This window comes from Protopterus annectens, chromosome 12.part0, assembly GCF_019279795.1.
Source record: "Protopterus annectens isolate FY-2018-M chromosome 12.part0, PAN1.0, whole genome shotgun sequence".
Lineage (NCBI taxonomy): Eukaryota > Metazoa > Chordata > Ceratodontiformes > Protopteridae > Protopterus > Protopterus annectens.
In genome coordinates, this window is record NC_056746.1 from 740,715,384 (window position 1) to 740,739,097 (window position 23,714).

Here is a 23,714-nt window from a genome sequence, read left to right on the forward strand (position 1 = left end):
TAAAGAAATATTAATTGTGGAATTACAGCTGTATTGCAACACCTGCATTATAAGAACTGTTCATCAATAAAGACTGTAGACATATGCCAATTACTGCATGAAATCACCCCTAATAAAGCTGTGTTGTGCAATATGTGTGTATTTTGGGCTGTTGATCATAAAATCAAGTATTACATCTGCTGTGAAGTAAAAACAGGAATACTACCAATAAGTGACTGAAGGTTTGCTAATAAAGAGTGCTTTTATAAACTGTAGATGTGGAGCTGTACTACAAGATATAATGCATTATGATATTTGTTCTGCACTAAGACATGAACCAATAATAGGAACACGCAAGGTATATTGTGCACATCAGGATTGTCTTGTGTTAACTATTGCATTTCAGCTATATGCATTCCTGCTCTTAGGTACACTGCTGCAGGCAACTATGAAAGTGTAATAGCTGTGGACTGCAAATATACCATCTGCAACTGTATGTGGGTCAGGTAGGCAACCCAGCACTCGATATGGTCTATACACATCACATATATTCCCACCCACTAGAGGTTAATTGTCTACACCTGCATTCCATGTATTATGCACAGTTCACCTACAATCTCTGTCATGCATGAATGTCATGCATGTGTGTTCAAGTGTCACTGCAGTCTTGTATAACACTCTACCTCTATTACCAGGTCATATTTTGTTACCAGGTGAACTGTAGGCACATATCATTCAATCAATACTGAGCAGTAGCTCAGTTTGATAAAAGCTAGATGTGATGTACATTTTGCCACACACAGACTAGGGTTCAAATCCAGGGACTACTAAATATTTATAGAAACAGTTATGTATTGTTAACAGATGTTCTCTCCACAAGAATTGCAGGTAAATAAATGGCTGTAGTAGGTATTCAAATGGGTTAATAAATTCTGTGTTCAGATGTACCACACTGTTAACAGCATTGCTCAGTATGGTGATAAGACATCAGTAAATAAAGTCAGCAAGTACAATAGCAATAAAAGTTAATAAAATTAATAAAACTCTTTAATCCTGGTGCAGCTGTATGCCTGGTATGTCTGTGGATGTCTGTTGATAGTCTAAACCCATGCCTGCCAAGGATGGCATAATAGGTAAACTCTCTGTACTGTGCATGATACATGTCTCGCAAGTGTCATGCTGTCACGGAATGTGATCACTGTTGCCAAATCCCTTGAACACAGATTTATCATTCACTTGATTTATGTCAATAGCACAGTCACACTACATCAGTCCACAGTACACCTTGGTAGTCATATATGTCTTCCTGACATGTAATAGTCCCCTGTAGTTGTGTACATGTAGGAGTTACAGCTTGGCCCATACTGTCCCATGCTGATAGCTTGAGAGGTTTGTAGGTGCTACAGAAGCTATAAGGCACTTTCTATACATACTGTTGCCAACAATATAGCCTACACTGGTAGTAATGGAATGTATTTCTCTCCCTCCACCTCTTATCTGCATCATAATTTATTATTGTTATACATCAGGTATGGTTTTCTTTTAACATATTTTGTTCTCAAAACATTATTTTGGGCCTTGTGTTTTATTATTGTTATGTATTACAATGGTTGCATACTAGTATACCTTGTTGAATTATCTATGTTTCCGCCCTTATGCCAAAACTGTTACTGGCATGCTGTTAAAATACTGATTGTTAAGTTCCATATGCTATGCAATGTTATTTAACTGGTTTATGTGCAATATTCTGGCATGCTGTTATAACTAACTAAATGTTCCGTGCATTACTAACCTATACACTTTGAAAAACCTCATCACCATAGCTTGACTGGGTAGCAGTTCCTGATGATCTGCTTACCCTACCTCAGCCAACCATGGCACTATATCACCGCATGTCTGGGACCCAACCTTGTGCTGCCCCCTCTGCTGGTCCTGCACCACCTACAGGTAGAACCATGGAAGGGGGAGTTGTCACCCAGCCACAGCTACCAGGGATGGTGTGGAGGACCATGCACAATGACTATGAAGATCACCTGCACTGGATTGAGGGATGACTGGCCAACCTGGAGGGTCAAGGTGGCCCCAGCACCCAGCCCCCAGCACAGCCACCTTTGGGCAGTGAAAGAGCAATGTTGACTGCCCATGGAAGGGGAGTTCAGTCTCACTGCTGCTGACTGCGGGGCACATGGCTCTCTGATTCCACAAAACCTTTCCTGTCCAAGGTATTTACTTCTTCATGTGTCATACACCACCCCTGTATGGTGTCTTTTCTGTATTGCCTGTTTGCAAATGCAACCTCTCCTACTCAACCTACCTCCCCATACATACCTATATGCTTTCCCCAACATCCCATCTGTCCCACAAAAAAATATTGCCCCATACATAGCGCTCCATTTTAGACCTGTGTCCAGTGAACACACTTTAATCATTACATGAATTAATCAACCTATTTATGTTGCCTTCAGAGATCCAAACTGTCTACAATCTGCACAGCTGTTGCTGTACAAGAAATGGAGAGGTATGGTCCTTTCTTACCCTGTACATCTTTACCTGCCTTTCAGAATGTTTTTGACCTACCCCCCCCCTACTTCCCTATTGCCATTTTTTTTCTCCCTGCCAAGTCTCAAACCCAGGACACTATCAACTACTGCATAGTGCATTAGCCCACTAGGCCATTCAGCTCTGAAATAAAACAGGTGTTTCTATAAACATATCCTGATTGCCAATGACACACTGCTTGTACATATAATGGGAAAATTGACAGTGTAGTTGGAACTATGATGCAGACACCAAACCAGTAGACAACCAAATAAATAATGATGGATGTATGTGTGGCCTAGGATATTAGGTGTAGTTGACAACTGCACAGACTGCTGCAGAATGTCCACAGTTGTGCCACCTACTGTTAGCACAGTTGTCATAAAACCTATTCTGTGTGTTGAAGTACTGCCAAGTCAGTGCAATCTGAGGTTATAAAATCATGACAGGCAGTTCATGTTACATGTCATACGCATCCAAACACATATGCTAATGGCAATCCTATGTAACAGACTGTATGCATGCACATATGTCTTGCAAATGCACCTGCCACAGTACTGACTCAGTAGCTCAGTCTGCTAAATTCCTAGCATGCTGTACATTTTGCCACCCACAGTCCTGGGTTCGAATCCAGTGTGTTGCACATCATTTACAAGCTTATGAATACAACAAATAATGACTGAGTCTTGCAATTTTAACCAAACTTGGTTGCTGCTACTGCATTCACTGCTATCCATCTTAGCACATCAAAGTCCTGTAGCTATGGACACACTGCACAAATATGTATAGGCTACATATATGTCACCTACCACTCTCCGATTGGCACTATTACATAACATATGTACCTTAAGCACATGCCTCACCTGGACTGTTATGGCTACCCTCACCCTGGCTATGCTGTAGCAACAGAGCTGACACCGGTTGCTCACTGACACATACAGCTTGCTGTCCTCCAATGTGCTCACACTCCCCAGTATGATTCCTGGGCAAAACACAGCAGCTGCAGCCTGCAATATATGAAGCAGTATGTTCAGCTACCTGATACAGACCTACCATACCTCACAACCACCTAGAATAAGGGATCCACACAACACCCATACATAAAGAGGTGGGGGGCAAAGGTCAAGCGACAGGGACATGTGTCACAGTCTTCCCCTACAAACACACACAGCTGATAGACCAGCAGCTACTGCAGCAGCATGCATATTCTGATGCATATGATGTATGACACTCATATCTGTCTTCGACCTTACTGACCTGAACTCACATTGTTTAACAGTAAGTGATTCACTTGGTCAGTCTTTAATCCACTTTATAGCTATTTGTTTATATTTATTTATATATATATATATATATATATATATATATATATATATATATATATATATGTAATATAAAAGATGATTTAAAATATGATACAAAGAGATTTTATAAATGCTTTTAGTTAACTATGAATCAAAGAATTTTTAAAGAAATGGATGCATTTCTCTTTAAATATGTGATTTAGAATATCATGTGACTTGAGTTTTACTATTTAAATGTCATTATCAGTATGTGTTGTATCTGAAGAAGTTCAAGTAATTTTGCTAGACGAAAAGCACTTCATAATAAATTGGATTGTAGCCATTAAGCACTGTTGCCATGGTTCAGTTTTGTTTTTGAAGTTTTAATTTTGTTTTTTGTATTAACAGTAAACTGCCACATAATTAGAAAGTCTTTCCACAATGGCCAAACATAGGTTCATAGGTTCATAGGTAGGTACTGGGCTATCGGCCCAAGGGCCTACGTAAGCCTAGCCAACAAGGTTCCCTGGCTTACGCCACCCAAGAAAGTTATTTTCCTGTGCCACTGTCGAGCAGAGACACAGAAGTGATCCCCAGGGTGTATTTCCTATTTCCCATCCACTCATCTAGATTTTTCTTGAAGAGTGCTAATGAAAAACTTTGCTTGACGTAGATGGGTAGCCTGTTCCAGAGTATGGGAAGTCGCTGGGACAGGAATCTATCCCTCCAGCATGTCCTGTTTATTGTGGTGACAAGGTTTAGGTCCCTAGAGTGTGTAGCTCGGAGGGATTGGGATTTCTTTAGGTGTAGCATGTCCAACAGCTCTGGGTTTGACATAGCATTATATGTTAGGCAGAGATCACCTCGGAGTAGACGATATGCTACAGAGTAAAGCTGGAGTTTTTTGAGGTGGTCAGTGTAGGGCATTTGTTTGAGGCCAGTAATCCTCTTTGTGAGGCACTTCTGTGGCCTTTCCAGCTGCTGCAAATGTCTTGTGAGGTACATTCCAAAAGGAGCATTGTACTCTATAATGGGTCTAATGAGTGTCGAGTAGAGGTGAACAATGACCTCTTTTTTCCTGGATTAGAACCCTTTTCTGATGAGGTGTGCCACGTAGAAGGACTTCCTGACTACTGTGGTGATGTGACTATCAAAGGAGAGACTACTGTACACCTGGGTCCCAAGGTCTCTTATAACGCATTCGGTGTTAAGTAGATTGCTGCCTATGTGGTAGTTCATGGGCACAGAGTTTTTACCAAAGGGGATTACACTGCACATTTTGACATTGAGCTTGAGGCCATGGCTCTGACACCAGACATCTGTCTCAGCGAGACCCTTCTGTAGGATGTCCACATCATTTGGCGACTTGACTATGGCTCCTAGTTTGCAGTCATCTGCGAACTTCATTAGCCAGAGGCCTTCTGTGTTAGCCTGTACTTCAGAGAAGTAGATACCAAACAGGAGAGGTCCCAGGACAGAACCCTGTGGTACTTCACTTGTCACTGCTTTGAGGTCAGATAGCATGCAAAACTGTGGACATACCACATAAATCCCAACAGTGGACAGTATTTTTACCTACCTTCTGCGATTGTGTAGTCTCCACATCTCCATAACGTCCATCTCACAGACTAGGAAAGGAGCCAAGGCCTGCATGTTGGCCTTAAATATAGCAGTGTTGTGCCATGCCACTGGCTAATGAAAGTTCAACCCAGCTGTTCTGGATGCAATTAGCAAGTCTTAGCCACAGATTGGTGCACAGGCAATCACCTGTTCATGAGCATTACCTACAAAAGGCAAGCAGATGCCTATGGTAAACAGGTCTGTGACTTGCTTTACAAAGACAGACCAATATCACAAGCATTATTCTTCAAGTTTCTGCACAAAAAGGAGTACAGCACTCTACCAGGTATGTAATAGAAGCCCCCATGTAATGACATGCAGATAGGAGGATGTAGTTATGGGGAATAGGGATTACAACAGCAGGCCTGTAGTACATATTTTGGAATGACATGTTGCTGATAGTCAACTGTCCAGCACCTACAAGCTTCCCTTTCAACTATGCCTATGTGATGTAGATCACCGCTCTGGTCCTCTGAGTCCCTCCTACAATGGTTGGCTCCTGTATGAATGCTACTGGATTGCATGATAGACAATAGTTACAGTAAGTCATGGTGGACACAGCTGGCATATCGCATGATGTACTGTCATTCAGCTGCTCTCAGTCTATGAATGTCACACAGAAATAATTCAAACATTGTGCAGGTATCCCTGATGCCCATCTACTCTGGCTAGGTCACTCTGTACTCAATATCAATATCTCATCACTTAAAAGTTAAGGGTAGCATACCTGGTGACCCCCTACAGCTGGACTTCAGGTCATAGCCAGTATTACTTGGGGGACATAGGCCCAATCTCAGTGATATAGTGTGCATATTGAGCATAGAAAGTAAGGGAATGAATACAGTACCAGATATTACTGTACCATAATTATTTTCTGAGGGTTCTGGCATGTGACAGCCAGATTCCCCGCAGTCTGAGAACAACCATTATATACTGTCCAACTATTTGCCAGACATCCACATTTGTCTGGCAGAGGGTCCACATATATCAGGCACATGTACACATTTCGCAAACATCTGTGCACTACAGAAGTCAGACACCTACAGGGATGATACCTTACAGCACATTTGCAGTGCTGTCAGTCATTGTGTCACACATATTTTGCTGGACTGTACCCATATACTTGTAGTAACAATCACCTGTTTGTCGGACAGTGGTTGTATGACTTGGTACTGGGACATCGCCCATAGGGAACAAACCACAGTCAACAACATTGATGGGAGTGGAGACGTAACAACACACTTTATCACAGCACACAGGGCCATAACCGGTATTCATAGGATCATAGGCTTATAGGAGGTTACTAGGCTATTGGCCCTGAGGCTCTTATAAGCCTAGGCAAGAGTTTAGCCCATGTTTATACAAGTCAGCAGCTGATGCCCCAGTACAACAGGCACACAGGTGAAATCCCAAGGGTGTATTTTCTGTTTCCCATCCAGTTATCCAGGTTGCGCTTACAAAAGGGTAAAGAGATACTCTGCCTGATGTCAAGAGGGAGTCTATTCCACAGATGCAGGAATCTCTGGGACACAAATCTGTCCCACCAAGTCCTGTTGATATCACACACCAGGTTGAGGGCGCAAGTGCTGGTTACTCAAGTAGAGCCTGACTTGCGGATGTGCAGCAGCCTCATCGAGGTGGGGTCCATATCCCAGACAGAAGTCACCTCTGAGGAGTCTGTATGAAACTGAGTAGAGGGATTGGGATTTTAGACTATCTGTATATGGTAGATGCTCGAGGCCCTGGATTCTCCTGGTGAGGAACCTCTGTGGTCTCTCCACCTGCTGCATGTGCTTTGTGAGGTACACACTAAAAGGGACATCATACTCAATAATGGGCCCTATAACGGAAGAATACAGGGATGTTATGACCTCCTTCTCCCTGGATGAGATACCCTTACATATGAGGTGGGCCACGAAGAGGACTTTCCGTACAACAGAAGCAACATGGTGGTCAAAACTCAGGATGTTATCAACATGTGTGCCCAATCCCTCACAATAGATTCTATGCTTAGGACATTGTTATTAATGTGATAATTTGTGGGGATGTCACTCTCCCCAGAGAGGATGATGATTCATTTTGTGGTATTCAGCTTGAGGCCATGTTTGTTGCACCAGTCATTTGTCTGAGTGAAACCCTCTTGGAGGCTGTCCACATCACTAGAGAATTTGGTGACAGCACCCGGCATGCAGTCATCTGCAAACATGGTCAACCATAGCCCACTGGTTTGCCCTGCACCTCAGAAAAGTATATCCCAAATAACAGAGGCCCCAAGACAGAACCCTGAGGTATGCCTCTTCTTATGGGTCTACTGTTTCAGGTGGCTTCCCTATTTTGACTAGGTGGGTTCTAGAAATGTGCCAGTTTGCTACCCATCTGGTAACATGCCTAGTTCAGAAAGTTTAGCTATTATGGCCGAGTGCAGAATAAAGTCTAAGGCTTTAGCCAGGTCAAGGTAGGTGGTGTGCTCTGTCTTCCCTTCTTCCATGGCTTTGGTGACTGTCTCAAAGAAGTCAACCAAATTTAACAAACATGATCTCCCCTTGACAAAGCCAAACTGTGTGGGATGGAGTGTTTGGAGGTTACCAATGTCCTTGTCAATGAGGTCCATAATAATCAGTTCCATGGCCTTGCAGATCAGGCTAGTTAGGCTGATGGGTGTATAATTTCCCAGATGGGTGGATGCTCCACCTTTCTGCAAATGGATGACATTGGCTGTCCTCCACTCAGCTGGGACTAAGCCAGTACTCCGGCTTTGGTTGAATAGGGTGCCTAATGATGCTACAACTTCCTGCCTGAGTTCATGTAGGATACAGCCTAGGATGTTATCAGGTTCATTGGAGGCTGTATTCTTTGCCTTTGAGGGAGCAGTGATGACCTGTTCCATAGATATAAGGGGAAGATGACAGGTACTGGGGATGTCCTGATCTACTGATGGGGGGACAGAGTGGTGAAGTTTTCACTGACTCTCAGCCAGCAAGATTGCTATATCTACGGCATTTGTATATGTGGTGTCCTTGACCACCACTTCTGAACAGATCTGGGTGCTTCCTTTGAGGTTGCGGACATATGTGAAGAAAGACTTATGATTGTCTGTAGTAGATGTCACCAATTTGGACATGAAGTTTGCTTTGGAGGATTTCAGTAGTGCTCTTATTTGCTTGTTCAGGCTAAGGAGACAGTGCTTCCAATTGGGCACCTGCTCCTTCTTTGCCTTGGACAGCAATTATTTCATCTTGTTATAGAGTTTATTTATTGCAGATGTCCACCAGACAGGTTTACTTATCTTTCCAGAGGATGATTTAGGCCTGTCCAGTATTCCTGATTCCATGCATCCATATAAATGCTCATATAGTGCTTTGATGTAGTTTTGGATATTGATGCCAGTTCCTACCATGGGGGAGAGGGCTGTGAAGCAATTTATACCATCCCTCAGGAGGTTGTAATCAACTTTGGAGACATTTCTGTCTGACCCTAGCTAGATGGGCATTGTGGGAGATGGTGAAATCAAAAGTGACCACTTTATGGTCAGATAGTACCAGGGAGTATGACACTATAGGGATGCTTCAGTGGTTACTCATGTTGTTTAATACCAAGTCCAAGATATTTTCACCTCTTGTGGGGGTATCAACTAGCTGTTCCAAGGTGTTTGCATTTACAAAATTGATGAATCTCTGGGCATTTGTGTTCTGGCATGAGTAGTTCTTCCAATCTATATTTGGGTAGTTAAAGTCACCCAGGATCAGGGTAAAGGGTTGAATCCTGATAGAGTTGGATAGGTCCATATAGGTAAAATGGGCATCTTGAGTAGGATTTGGGGGCTGGTAGCTAGCTATGATTTGAATAGAGGTCTTGTCAATGGTTAACTGCACCGGGAGTGTCTCCTGTGTGTCATACTGATTGACCAGCCTGGAGGTGTCTATGTCTTTGATATATGTTGGAACTACCTCTTTTGGCCTTACTGCCCACAGTTTGGGTTCTGAATGTATGATAGTCTGGGTAACCAGATAAGGCTGGGCTGCTCTTCGCAGCTGTGAACCAGGTTTCTGTGACTGCACAGATGTAAGCATTTTCCAGGGTTAAGACTGCTTGCAATCAGTGCAGTTTCATGTTTAGACTCCTATCATTTAGCAGCATGACCATTTGTGTTTTGTTGACATTTTTATGTTGGTAGTTTTAACATCATAACTTTTTTCTAAAAAAGACACTATGGGGGAAGCAAGAACCTTTGTCAGAAGCCTAAAGCCCTGATGAGATAGATGCAGGCCATCTCTGGCAAAGCATTGTGGTCTGTCGATCATATCTTCCTGGGCTGTCAGGTACTGGATCTCCCTGGAATGGCACCAGAAACTAAGCCAATTGTTAAAGTCAATAATTTCCTGTTTGTATTGAGGCATCATTCCGGGTGATGGCAGAATGCTGCTTAAGGCTAGGGACATACCTGCCTGGGACACATAATCAGCGAACTCAATCATGTCTCTCTTCATATAGTCCAGGGAGGCATGTCTCAAGTCATTCACACCAGCATGGACTATGATAGACTCATAACAGTACCTGTTGATGGGAGACTTCAGTGCATATGTGATATGGCAGATTCTGGCACCTGACTAACCATGACATTCTCCTTATCCAGCCTAGTTAGAGGTACATCTGTGTGTCTCACAATGGAGTCTCCTATGACTAATATGTTGGGTTTATGGTAAAGCCTTAGTGGCTGTGAGACACAGGTCTTTGGAATATGTATAGTATGTGGTGCTGAGGGCTGTGGAGATTGCGTGTGTTTTTGCCTCAGAGGTCTCCTTTGTTTAGGTATGTTTATGTTGAGGACCTCCACATATGTGGGTGTGTATTGTGTAGGTGTGGGTGGTGTTTGAGGTATAGTGATTGTGTTGACTCCCTTTTCAGTGCCAGATTTACTGGCTTGAGAGGGAGAGAGCATGAACTCTAGGTTCCTAATGTAATTGCATCTCTCACAAATTGTGTTCCTACATGGTGGTAGTAGATGGTTGTTCATGTACATTGAGCAGTTACTACACTGTGCCAGGATGCCCATATCAATGAGACTGGTAGGAGAAACTGTAGTAGATTGTCTATCCATATTTGTCAGAATCTAAGGGAGAAAGGCCAGGGAGGCCTAAGGAGTGGGCCTAAATCCCAAGTGCTTAAACCAAAAGTAAGAGGCTTAGAATACAACAATTTAGACAGGCAATAAACAAGCAGTAATAAATGCAACAGAAAAGATGCAGTTAAACACTTTAGAGAAAAAGCAGCCAGTAGCAGGAAAAAGCAAGTTTAGGAGGAAAATGCAAGATGGATTGCCATTATGCTGATGATAGCCACATACATACTGTGTTGATAGGATATCATGTGGGAGTTAGCGGAGGATAGTGCTGGCCAGTTTGGATGTGCAGGGTGTGTACATAGTGGGGAGCAATGTATGTGGTCCTGTGACATGTTCCTCTCTTCTTGTCTTTCAGAAACAATGTACAGACAGAGGCACCTACTTTTTTCTGCTGCCAAAAATGATTGCATCACAACATACACCTCTCCAGGAGTCACTAGAGTCAGGAACAACTAGTTGTACTGTGGGCTGACCAAGTCACATCAGTAAACCAAGTAGGGCTACAGGAAAGAAGCTGCAAGCAGGTCTGACACCAGGTGACTGACATGATAAATGCTGCATGGCAAAGGGCTGCTGCTGTGGCCAGGGACCATGCTGCCACCGATGGAGGGTCTGCTGCAGAACAACCACTCAGCCACAGAGGAGTTCCTGGCAAACCTGGGATCAACTGTAGCCATCATTGTGGCAGTCTCTGCATACCAGTACATGGGTCTCAGGTCAATCTGCATTTGGCAGGGGGGGGTTGTTTGTAAAACACACTTGTGCGCACATACTCAGAATGTCAGCAATGTGGGCAGTATCACAGTTCCTACTCTACATATTGATATATATCCATATTATCCTGTAACAATGGCATATTTATGTTTGCTGACAATACCACTCCCTCACATTTCCATAGGTACATCAAGTGTGGCTGGGGTTCAACACCCTGTAGCTGGTGAGTGTGAAACTGTTTTGGAATGGCTCATATATACCCTAAGAATGTTAAGAGCTGCCAATTTGCTGTAGACACAACTGTTATGCTTAGCCAGAGTACAATACTTGTATGCTCAGTTTTGGAGGGTTTCACTGCAGTGCATTGAGTTGGTAATCACAGTGGTGTATTTACAGGAGCTGTAACATATTTGCACTTGCAGCTGAGCTGTAACATATTTGCACTTATTTTTGTGAAAGTCTATGCAGTCTGCTATACAGGGGCAATAGTATGGTGAAGATGGGTGCACTGTGTTTTAGGTGTTGGTCCATCACATACACTGACATATTGCTTATCTCATGGGTGTATAGTACTGGCAACATTAACCAGATATAGCAGCAGTGCATGTTATTAAGGGTCTGTCTTGTCTGTGTATGTTATAGTTGGCTTGTGTGTTGTTCATGGGATCAGAAATAAGATGTGGTATGTATTATGCAATTGTGGCACCTCACCTGTATGAATGTGTGGATCAGCAGACATAATAGTGCAGGTATGAATGTAGTTATATTGTCTTCCTCCTCACAGGTGACCATGGGGGTTGGAGTGTGTCCCCCTCACAACCTGATGTCAGTGTCTCATCAGACTCTGATGATGATGGTGACCATAGTGAGGCACAGGTGGAGTTGTTGGGGGCTGAATCTGTCCCATAGGTTGACATCCCACTTCGTCCCCCAATGTCCCCCCATACAGTCAATGTGCCCACACATACCCAGTCCCCTGGAGACACAAATATTGGACAGCCAAAGTGTGGTAGCATTGAAATGGAGAGTATGGAAACTATGGCATCAGTGACTGTAGACACTACCCATAGCCAGGCAGCTGTTGAGGTCCCACACAGGCAGATTGAGATGGGTGCTCAAAGGAGGACTGCTGCCCATCCACCACCTGTCACAGGCATCACATCACGAGTCATTCAACGCATGTTTTTGGTCCATCATGGAGGCACAGGCACATCCCAAATGCAACACCAGATGGATGCTCAGGATCAAGGATGCATCACTGACTGGCATTCATGACTACATCCACAACATTGGTGATGACATGCATCATTTCACTGATGTAGTGGCCAGATGGTGGGGTGAGACATTGTCAGTCCATGACCGCACATTGTCTGTGTTTGAACATGTTATGGGAGTAGGGTGTCATACACGTGGGCATAAGTCAGCAACAACATCTGCTGAGAGTCTACATGGCCATACACAATCACACTCCTATAGTGGCAGTACCTCCAGCACTACAGAAGGGATGGTGCTGTCAACACCACAACATGGCAAGCCATGAGCACATGCTGGGTGGTCCCATGAGGGACATGGGGGCCAGCAGACAGCAGTCACTGTCAGCAACTAGTACAGCATCTGACCATGGGCATGGTGGTGCCAGTGCCACTCCTGGCAGAACCAGTTCCCGTGTTCATGGCTGGAGATGGTGAACTGTCCAGTCTGCCATATATGGTCCACTGCTGCCCAACATACCCACTTGTAGGGCTAGCACATGGCTTGACTGTGTACACTCACATACTGATGTATGAGTCTGTGAGTGTGAGTGTGTGTGTGTGTGTGTGTGTGTGTGTGTGTGTGTGTGTGTGTGTGTGTGTGTGTGTGTGTGTGTGTACACTCACACACTCATACATCAGTGTCACATGCAGGTCACCAACAGACACACACAGCACATCTCCATGGCCCAGCTGACCACCACCCCTTCCTGACTCCCACACATGATGTCAACTGTATGGCACAGCCTAGGCTTCTGTCACCCCACACCACACCCTGTGCATGTGATGATCCCTGTGCCACATCCCTGCCCTCCATACCATCAATGCAGGGACATGCAAATAAGTGTCTGATGCACAGGGTGACTATAGTACATTACATAACATTATTTACTGTGTTTATGTTATGCCATGACAGGTACTGTCTGCTGGCATGTGTCATGAGTACACATTAACGTGTTTGTTGCTTTGTTGCATGATGTTAGATTGGTGGTGGTGTTGCAGACTGAGAGGTGTCTCTCAGAACTTTGTATGTTCTGTTGCAGTGGTTTGAGTGGCTACCAGTGGAGACATGATGGTAATATATCGGCTCAGGATGGCATGGTAGCACAGCAGAAATATGACATTAGCAAGGTAAGGCTTTATATGTGCATGGTTACCTAGGTGTGCCTATGCAGAGCAGTGTATCGGGGAAATGGGGCAGACAGCATAATCCTGCAGGCATACCCCATGACAAGACATTGCACCCTTGATATGTGTCACCTGGGTGTTCTGTACCTACAAATGTAGGTGGTGACAGATAGCATTTATGCCTAGGTAGATGTGGGCTATTTAGGGGCTACACACATAGGCAAGACAGACACACAGTTGCAAGGTGGTATAGTACATTCACACATTCACAGTTTCCCTTTCTGAGATTAGAACCCCTACCTATCTAGTAGTATATACTATAGAACTAAGTACTTATTGCATGCACCATGGAGCGTATGTGTTTTGGAAGTGTTTTCTACTGCTGTTAAGGTGGTTGACATCAGTGGGCTGTGTAAAGAAGGCCAATGGGTTGACAGGGCCTCAAAATGTATAACCATTGCACACAGACAGGTGAGACAGGCACACCATTTTAAGGGGGAATATAGTCTCACACACACACACACACACACACACACACACACACACACACACACACACACACACAGACACACACACCACACACATATATATATATATATATATATATATATATAGATATATATATATATATATATATATATATATATATATATATATATACGGCACAGTAGTGCAGCGGTAGCATTATTGCCTCACAGCAAGACGTTCTCTGGTTCGATTCTCAGCTGGGATGCCTTCTGTGTGGAGTCTGCATGACCTCCCTCCGGGTGCTCCGATTTTCTCCCATGTTACAAAGACATGCATCTGGAGCATTTCTCCCAAGGCCTCCACTGAAAACTGGCTTCATTCTGAGTCGGACTTTCCCCAGTTAACAAATGTTAAATTAAAAAAAAAAAAAAAACACATATATTTATATATATATATATATATATATATATATATATATATATATATACACATACATATATATATATATATATATATATATATATATATATATATATATATATATATATATATGGGTTCACTACACAATCTTGAAATTTTGAAATATTGAATGTCAAAAGCTCGAGACTGTGTAGCCGAAACCCCTAAATCCCGAAAGACCAGAAGCGTGAAATTCAAAATTCCGAACATGCAACACACATACAGCACACACAACGTCCCCCCACAATCAATCATATCATCCTACACTACAGATAAGCAGTGGGGATGCCCCCATGCACCCCCATGTGGGGGGCTGCGCTGCCCCACACTCCCTCTACTTAAATATACTAACTCCGAGATCGCACAAACAGACACACAAGGGCAACTCACACCCACACATTTTACAGTCGTTCCCACACACACACATCACAGTCACAGCACACACTGACACACACTAAAGCCCCTAACCAACACACACACACACACATAGATACTTACCAGAACTTTCACCTATCCATCAACAAGCTGCAACACCAGAAGCGCTACTTCAATATCTCCAAAAAATCAGTATTTTGAATGTCACGCTTCTGGTCTGTCATTATTTAGAGGTTTCGGCTACATAGTCTCAAAAAAATTTTGAGATTTTGTAGTGAACCCATATGTGTGTGTGTGTATATATATATATATATATATATATATATATATATATATATATATATATATATATATATAGGTTTACTATCATTATTTTGAAAATAAAAAAAAAGTGCGTATTAGCGAAGTGTTTCGCCGAAAGTACACAATTCTGAACGTTCCTAAAGTCGGAAAACAGCTGTTAATGTCGAAATGTCGCTCACGACATTTTTGACACTTAACAGCAATCCCACCCTTCCCTTAACTCCCTAACTAGCTAGCCTAAAATCACGTTTATGTAGGGAGGCAAGCCCCCCTGCACCCCCCACACCCCCCTAAATTAATATTCCAACTCCGAGATCGCACTACAGTGAGGAAAGGGATGTATTTCCCTAACTGCACTGTACCGCGATCCCTTTACATGAGCGAACGTTATAATTGAGAATGCACAGTCCATTCACAATTATACCATTCATTCACATAACCTGCCGAAATATGAAGTATTCGAACATCTGTTGTTCGAATACTTCATAGTCGTGCAATTGCACGGCGAAATTGTAATGGTAAACCATATATATATATATATATATATATATATATATATATATATATATATATATATATATATATATATATATATATATATATATATATATATATATATATATATATGCCACATACTGATTTATTAGGGTAATCATGTCTGAGGGGGATAGGGAGAGACAGATACATATACATAGCTGTCTGTATGCACAGAGATATACTCACATCTCAATTCTTTAAGCAGAGGTATCAGACATGGGATGACACTAGTTAAGTGTAGAAGCATGCCCAGTGTAACCATCACTAAATCCAAGGTGACTCCAGGACAGACCTACCTGTACTCTAGTCGGGGATTTTGTGTGCTATAGCCAATTGGCTGCTGCACCTGATTCAACAGTCCAGCACATCCCTGATATTATGTCCAAGGGATTCTGCAGCTGTGAACTGCACATAATATCTGAGTCATAGCAGATAAGATATCAGATTGCAATACATTGTGCAGGGTTTTGCGTCATATGTCTGGTACGTATTACATAGCATTGTGATTTTCTGGTACGTCACTAATAAGTCATTATAGATTGACATTAGGAACTGAAGAGAGACATTTGAGTTACTGACTGCATACACAGCAGGGATCCCCCTGCTACTGCATGACCTGTTATTCTCTGCACTTTCTAAATTTGTCTGTCCAGTAGTTTATCCTTCTCCTTATATGTGGGCCTTTATCCCACTCCTGTTCATGACTTTGTCCATATTTCCTGCTCTAAGTAGTTGTAGGTATGCTGTGACAGGGTTGTATGATGTAGCAGCACACACAGGGTTACAGACTTCACACCTCTGACTGTACATGTTTAGCAGGATGTCCACCTATCTGCCCCATATGTCTGCTCTGCTCCTTAGATAGTTACATTTTTTTTGGTAATATACTACTACTTGGTGCCTACTAACTTGTTGCAGGTACTGACACAGTTATATGATGGCCTTTACATCCTGCTGCTACTCTGACTTGTTCTAATTTGCTGTTATACTAGCAACCTTCTAGGTTACTCAGAGCATGTGTAATGTGAATAGTTGTAGCCTCCTGTCCCTCCATTGTTTCTGGCTTTGTCCAGCTTTTGTGCAGTAAGAAATAGTGAGATATTGAAAGTCTTTAGGACTCCTATCATAGGAGTACCTCACATGCAAAATTGTAGATGCAGCCGGCTTCAAACCATGAACACCAGCAACTGTGTTAATGTACTTAGCCCACTAAGCCACACCAGCCACCAGAAAGGGCTGTTTAATTCCTGATACTATCAACATCAGACAGACATACACTTTTATCCCTGCATATTGAGGACATAGAACATGTCACCAGGTTGTGTGTGAGAGCCATGGGATTGTGTGGTCTGTTGTCATAACCTTGAAAACATACTGTTACTGCAGTTGTATGGGAATACAGCTGTGTTGGGGGTAGGGGACTCTAACATTGAGAGTCATACATCTGTCCTATGACCCCCACTGTTGGCAATTCCCTTGCATAGTGCAGTGGGTTTTGATGCCTTGTGGCCTACTGCATATTATGGGGCAGTCAGTACAGGACAGCCCGGCCTATTCCCTTGCATACATGCAGCAGGTCCATACATATGCTACCATAGTCTAGTACCCAATACATTTGTTGTAAATAAGAAGAGTGACTTACCTCGTGCCTGCAGCAGTTGAGATAACAGTGCTTCAGGGCTGACTATGGCAGATGCATGCAGTATACAGCCAATACATGGTCAGGTGCAGGTTGTGTAGTGTGCCTGGCATCCTTTTTACTATGTATGTGAGTCGGAATGAGGTGTCATTCCCTAGGACTCTAGGTTGTCAGTGCACGTGCTATGCATTGCCTCTTTGCCAAGGCCAGGGCATACTGGGCATGCCTATGTTTGCCTACAGGCGCAGGCTCAGTGGGTTCCTTCTCTGAATCCCCTGTGGCTGTGGAGACTTTGTGTGTCCCTTCCCGGTGATGATCCTGCCACAGCTGTTTCCACAGGATCAGATTGTGTAGCATGGCACATACTGTGAACGTCTGTGCACATGTGGTTGCAGAGTACTGCAGGGCTCCACCAGATAAATCAAGGCAGTGGAACCATGACTTGAGCATCCCAAACATATGCTCTATGATGTTCCTAGTTAGTGCTTGTGCCTCATTATGGCATTCTTCGGTATGTCTGTGTGCATTTCTGATGGGTGTCATCATCCACAGTTCCAGTGTGTAGCCAGCATCCCCCAGTAGATGACTGTATGGGATGCCCCCCTGGAAAACGTCTGGTACAGCTGTGATGAGTGCCAGATATGGGAGTCTTGATAACTGCCAGGGCGTCCGGCACACCGACTCATGATAATGCCCTGGGCATTACACATGACCTGGCAGTTGATGGAGTGATACCCCTTGCAGTTGACGTAGACTCTAGCCTCTTCACCAGGTGGTGCTTTGATGTGCATATGAGTGCAGTCTATGGCACCCAGGAACTCAGGGTAGTGTGCTACATGGTGGAAGAAATGCATACTGCAAGGCCCCTCCTCAGAGGTGCGGAATAAATAAATGTGCTCACTTACATGTGTTTGCATGACAGCCAGGAACTGGTGAAATACCCTGGATGCAGATGCCTGTGAGACCCTCATAATGTCCCCTGTTGGTCTTCAAAAAGTACCTGTAGCTACACATAGCTTTGTTTCCACAGGGATGGGTTCCCCTTTGTTGGGTCTGGGTCAGAGTTGAGGGTGGCAAAGCTCAGTGAGTTCTTGTAGTATGTCCCTGTCCACCCTCCAGTCTCTACAATCTACAGCTCATGTAGCCCCTGGCAGGTTACCCTGGGCCTGAACACTCTTCTCCTTCTCAGTCAGGGCCTATTGTCGGCAGCAGCATCAGCAGTTTCCCTCCACCTCTAGGACATACAGATGTAGCAGAGCAGCAGCAGGCCCTAGCATTCTGTCAGTTAAAATTCCCAAGTGTGTACTCCAATGGTATAGAGTAGTGTGGAAAAAATCAGATTGTAGGGTGTATGCATACTTTATAGAGGTATGCTACAGTTGCAGTCAGTGTGATTGGCTAACTATGATGTATTCCACCTGTCAGGTATCTCATTGGGGGGTTTGAATTTCCCTGTGTCTGTGGAACAGGGCTTAACAGTAATTTATACATAATTGGCTTTCCCAAGCTATTACCTTTTTTTTTTTTAAAATACCTTCCCTGCTAAGCACTGAAGTGCTTGGCACTGGTGTAAACACTGTTCAGCAGTCTGGACACACCCACATGCATGGGCATACTCAGCATAGCTTACACCAGCTAAAACATGCTAACCAGATCTAAACAAACTTAGCAGCAAAAGACACACACCCCTGCTTAGCTGAGCTGTGTGGCACACAAAGCAGCGCTGCTGAGCTGAAATCCTCTTAAACATAATGTGACACACACCCTTTTGATGTCAACTACCACTTCTGTTGTCACAAACATGGTTCAGAGGCTACACCAATTTCATCTGCAGACACAGTAGCCCATTTTTGCTATTCAGTAACCCCAGCTCATTTGCATACTGATCTGTGCACACAACCTGGCTACTTCACTATTCCAGGGCCAGCCTCCTTCACAACCACTGAAATTTACCATTGCATATACTGCTTGCAGGGCCCTATAATACATTATTCTCACATGTGTCTTGTTTTTGGATTTTACAATTTTTAATTTTTTTTTTTTTTTGCATAACGGCATGTTTGCATGCCATGATTTGGATATTAAAAAAAAGTTATTTTTATTATTTTGCATTATTTTTTGCACATACGGGGTATAGTTCTGCACATATCTGTCCCTAATATGCAATCCCTGACCTTCTAAATGGGCTTTTACAGCCCCTGTTCAAGTTTTGCTTATTTGTACATGAAATTTTCTGTGTGCACTTCTGACAACAATACGGGGTCTGCACAACTACCTATTTGCTTGCTGGATCACTCCAGCACCCTCATTTGACCTCATTTGCATGGAATTTACCTCCTTATAAGGTGATTTGCATTACGCGGTCACTTACGTGTCCACACACTCATGCACGCTCCTCTGCTCTGTTTACTGGACCACAGTTTCCTTGTTGTACAATCTGCCTACATGGAAAATCACTCCATTTAGGCTTTATTGAATTCTTCCCTTTGTTTTAAAATAGTTAGGAATGAACTCTTCTTCACATGGATGGGGACTTGCTCCTTAGTGTGGAGATCCTTTGAGACACATATTGGTCATTCCATCATGTTTCATTTTTGTCACAGGCAAAGATCAGGATCTTGGGTCTAGTGTTTCTGGTGCTATTTGTTTTGAAGATGTGCAAGAGATCCATCAAAGTTGGATCTGTGGATGCCTTATATGCCAGGCATAGATTATCTCTCAGTAACCTGCAGGGGACTGAGTACAGGGATCAGGCTTTAAGACGATCTGTGCACGATGGGGTATTGATACCCTCTAGTCTCCTGGTGAACTATAACCTGTTTGGACTTGGATGCCATACCCTTACTTATGAGTTGGGCAACATAGAATGATTTTCTTACTATCTTGGTTATGTGTTGTTTGAAGACCAGATTACTGCCTACGTATGGTTGCAGGTACCTAACTACTGGGCCAACTTTTAAGGATGTTTTATCACTGGAATAATTAGCTTGGGTGGATGATTCCCCGAAGGATACTATAATGCATTTCTTCATGCTGAATTTTAATCCTTGGCTTGTGTTATCTTGTAAGATGCTGTTGCCATGGGGAAAATCTATGATAGCTCCTAATTTACAGACATCTGTTAGCTCAGTGAGCCAGAGGCCTTTGACTTCCAAGAATTAGATGCCAAACAGGAGTGGGCCCAACATGGACCCCTGCAGTTCTCTGTTGTTGACCAGTCTCCTGGTGGAGGTGGTCTCACCAATCCTGACTTTTTGAGTCCTATCTGTGAGACAGCCAGTAATCCAGCAAGTTATATAGGGTTTAATGCTTAGTTATGAGAGTTTGTCAATAACACCCAAGTGGGGTATTGTATCAAATACCTTGGACAGGTCAAGGTACATATTATACACCATTTTCCCTCATCCATAGTCTTGGTGACCCTCTCGAAATGTGTACTAGGTTGAGTAAGCAAGACCTTCTCTTAATAAAGCCAGACTGGAATGGGCCTAATGTCTCTAAGCAGGGCTGTAGCCAGAAAATTCCATTCTGTACTCATAAACACTTTTCATTGCCCTCAAACCACCTAGCATATAAAAATGGACAATCACTCAAAATGTTGTTTTCTCTAGCAGTTAATAAATGGTACGGATCAATTTTAGTGGTTTCCTCTAAAACATTTAAAGATATTGTTTTTAGATTAGCAATTCCCTTTGTGAGTGCTGTGATGATGCCAGGTAGTGCCAGCTGTGCCAGGGGGAGTAGGGCAGTGCATGTGTAACATATGCAGCATAACTAGATGGAGTTTTGTAAATAATTATATGTCATTTGAATATCAAACTGATTTGTGCAGATGCTGTGTTAAAAATGTATTTGTAAATTTGTTTGTTAAAAAAATGTATCAACAGTTGGTCCTGCAGGACAGAAAAGAAATATACATGCATATCAGATTACATCGTTGTAACTGATGAAATGTATATATTTTAACAGAAGGTTAAAGTATTGGAAAGGAAGTGGTTAAGGTCAGCTGAAGGGGTTAAAATCAGCCCACCTAAACTTAAGAAAAATAGCCTGAAATTAAATGGCTTGGTTTAGGCCATCACAGGTTTGAATGCAGCCAGAGATGTAATGTCTGTTGCAAGCCTGGGCTGGGATCCTGCTTTATTGTTCTTAGTGGTGAACTAATTGCTACCCTGGGGTGCCAGAGAATAGCTTGTTAGTTTCTGCAGGAAGAGTGTAAGTGTTGTAAATATTTTACAGTTTCCAGATTCTGTAATAAACCCTACTAAATTTCTATGTGTGTATTGTGACACATCAGTGCCAGAACCTGGCCCAGTTTCTAGTGAGATGGTAGTGTGGGAACCACACAGTCAGGTGATCAGATCTGATGCCATTCTGTAGCCAGTAATGAAACTGTATTTGAATACTATGGAGAGATGTGAGATGCACACTGTGCTTTTGGTCCAGTCAAGACACTAATCCACATTCATCTCGTCTTTCTTTAGTAAGTAACTAGGGAACATCAGTTCTTCAGTCAGTTAGAAAATATAGTGAGATTAGCTAAATTTATTTATTTTTTCTGTATCTGTCTCTTTCCATTGGTGTTGTTGCTGTATATTTCCTATTACTGAAACTCTAGTTTTCATTGTAAATAGATATTCAGTATTTTCATGTTTTTTATTTATTGTTAAATATCTCTAAAACTTTCATTGTGGCTGGTCTTTTAGAAAATATTAACCTTTGAGAGTACTTGCATTTATTTAGTGGCACTGTGGCTCCACATTCCTGAAAGTCTTGCTGCTTGGTTAAACATTAAAAATTATATATAAGTATTAATTTTAATAAGTGTAATTGGGCACTAGTAAGCTTTTAAAAAGTGAAGTTTGAGGAAAAAATACATAATCTGCTGCTGGAAATGATAGTTATGAAGTGGTGTATGACTGGACCAAGGTGAGAAAACAAATTTGAGAAGCAACACCAGGGAAACAGATAGAGGTGCCAACACAGAAAGTGGATGGAGCATGCATTGGATGTGTTAGAGGTTGAAATAGATGATTAGCAGATAGGATGAGTGATAGGAAAGTTGGAGAAGATCGACTAAGAGAATGTAGGGTTATTCTAAGTAAGACAGGCTGCAAGGTGCCAGTGTATGGTCTGTGGCTGGGAAGAGGAAGATACAGATGGAATATGATGTGAAAAAGGGTGAAAGAAAATGGAAAGAAAAATTAAGATAGTGAGATAGGAGATGTTGAATGAGAAAACAGGGTTTAACAAAAAGTAAGGGGATATGTTTATTTTAACTGTGGAGCTTTTCTCCCCGGGCCTCCGCTGAAAATGGACCTACGTCCAGTCAGACACTCCTGGTCAACAAATATAAATAAATAAAATAAATAAATAAATATGTGAGGAGACGAGCAAGAAATAGTAAAGTAAGGAAAAAGGAAAGTAAGTATTAACATCAGTATGATGTCTTTAGGTAAGGTGAGAAATAGCATAGTTTAGAATACACTGTGTGGATAGACAGGAATTTTTGTTTTAATTGAGACTTGAAAGATTTCACATGAAGTACTTGTTTAAAGGCACAGGGGATAGAGTTCCAAATGTTATTGTTGGAGGAGGAAAAGCAAACGAGAAAGAGAGAGAGAGAGTCACCTGCAGATTTGATTTAGTTACTTTTTTATTTACTGTAAAATGATGCCTGTTTGGTGACCTGAGTTAGGCTCAAGCATTTTTCAGATTTGTGAATAAGGTTATGTGTGGTGAGTAGCTGAGTTAGAGTCAAAGAGTGAGACAGTTCTTGTCGGAGTAGCTGCTTTAGTGCTACACAGTGGTGAGATTTGTAAGTCATGTTAGCAGCAAATATGGCTACTTGGTCATAGCATTGCTCAGGGAAACTTGGTCTAGGTTTCCTGAAGATTTGTGAGAATAGGGACTGCATAACGATAGTGGCAATGAGGAAGGTTTCGGCAATAAATTTTCTAACAGTGTCTGTTACACAAGGTTTTATCTGGTAGAGGTGCCAAGTTTTAGATGAGCATTTTTTATTACATCTTTTATATGTTAAATTATAAACTATCATCAGTTACTATATCTAGTAGCCTAGTGTGGGTTACTGATTCAATTTTTATGTTGTTTGTGGAGATTAGATTCAGGGTGAGTAGGTTTAGCTTGAATTTTGGGGGGGGATAGAAGCTGTCAATCAGATAGGCATGTTTCAACCGAGGTGAGGGAATTTTGGGATAGTTGTTACAATGTATCTATTTTAGCAGCACAGATCACAATGGAATCACTCACATATTAGATGATTTTTGTATGTTTGT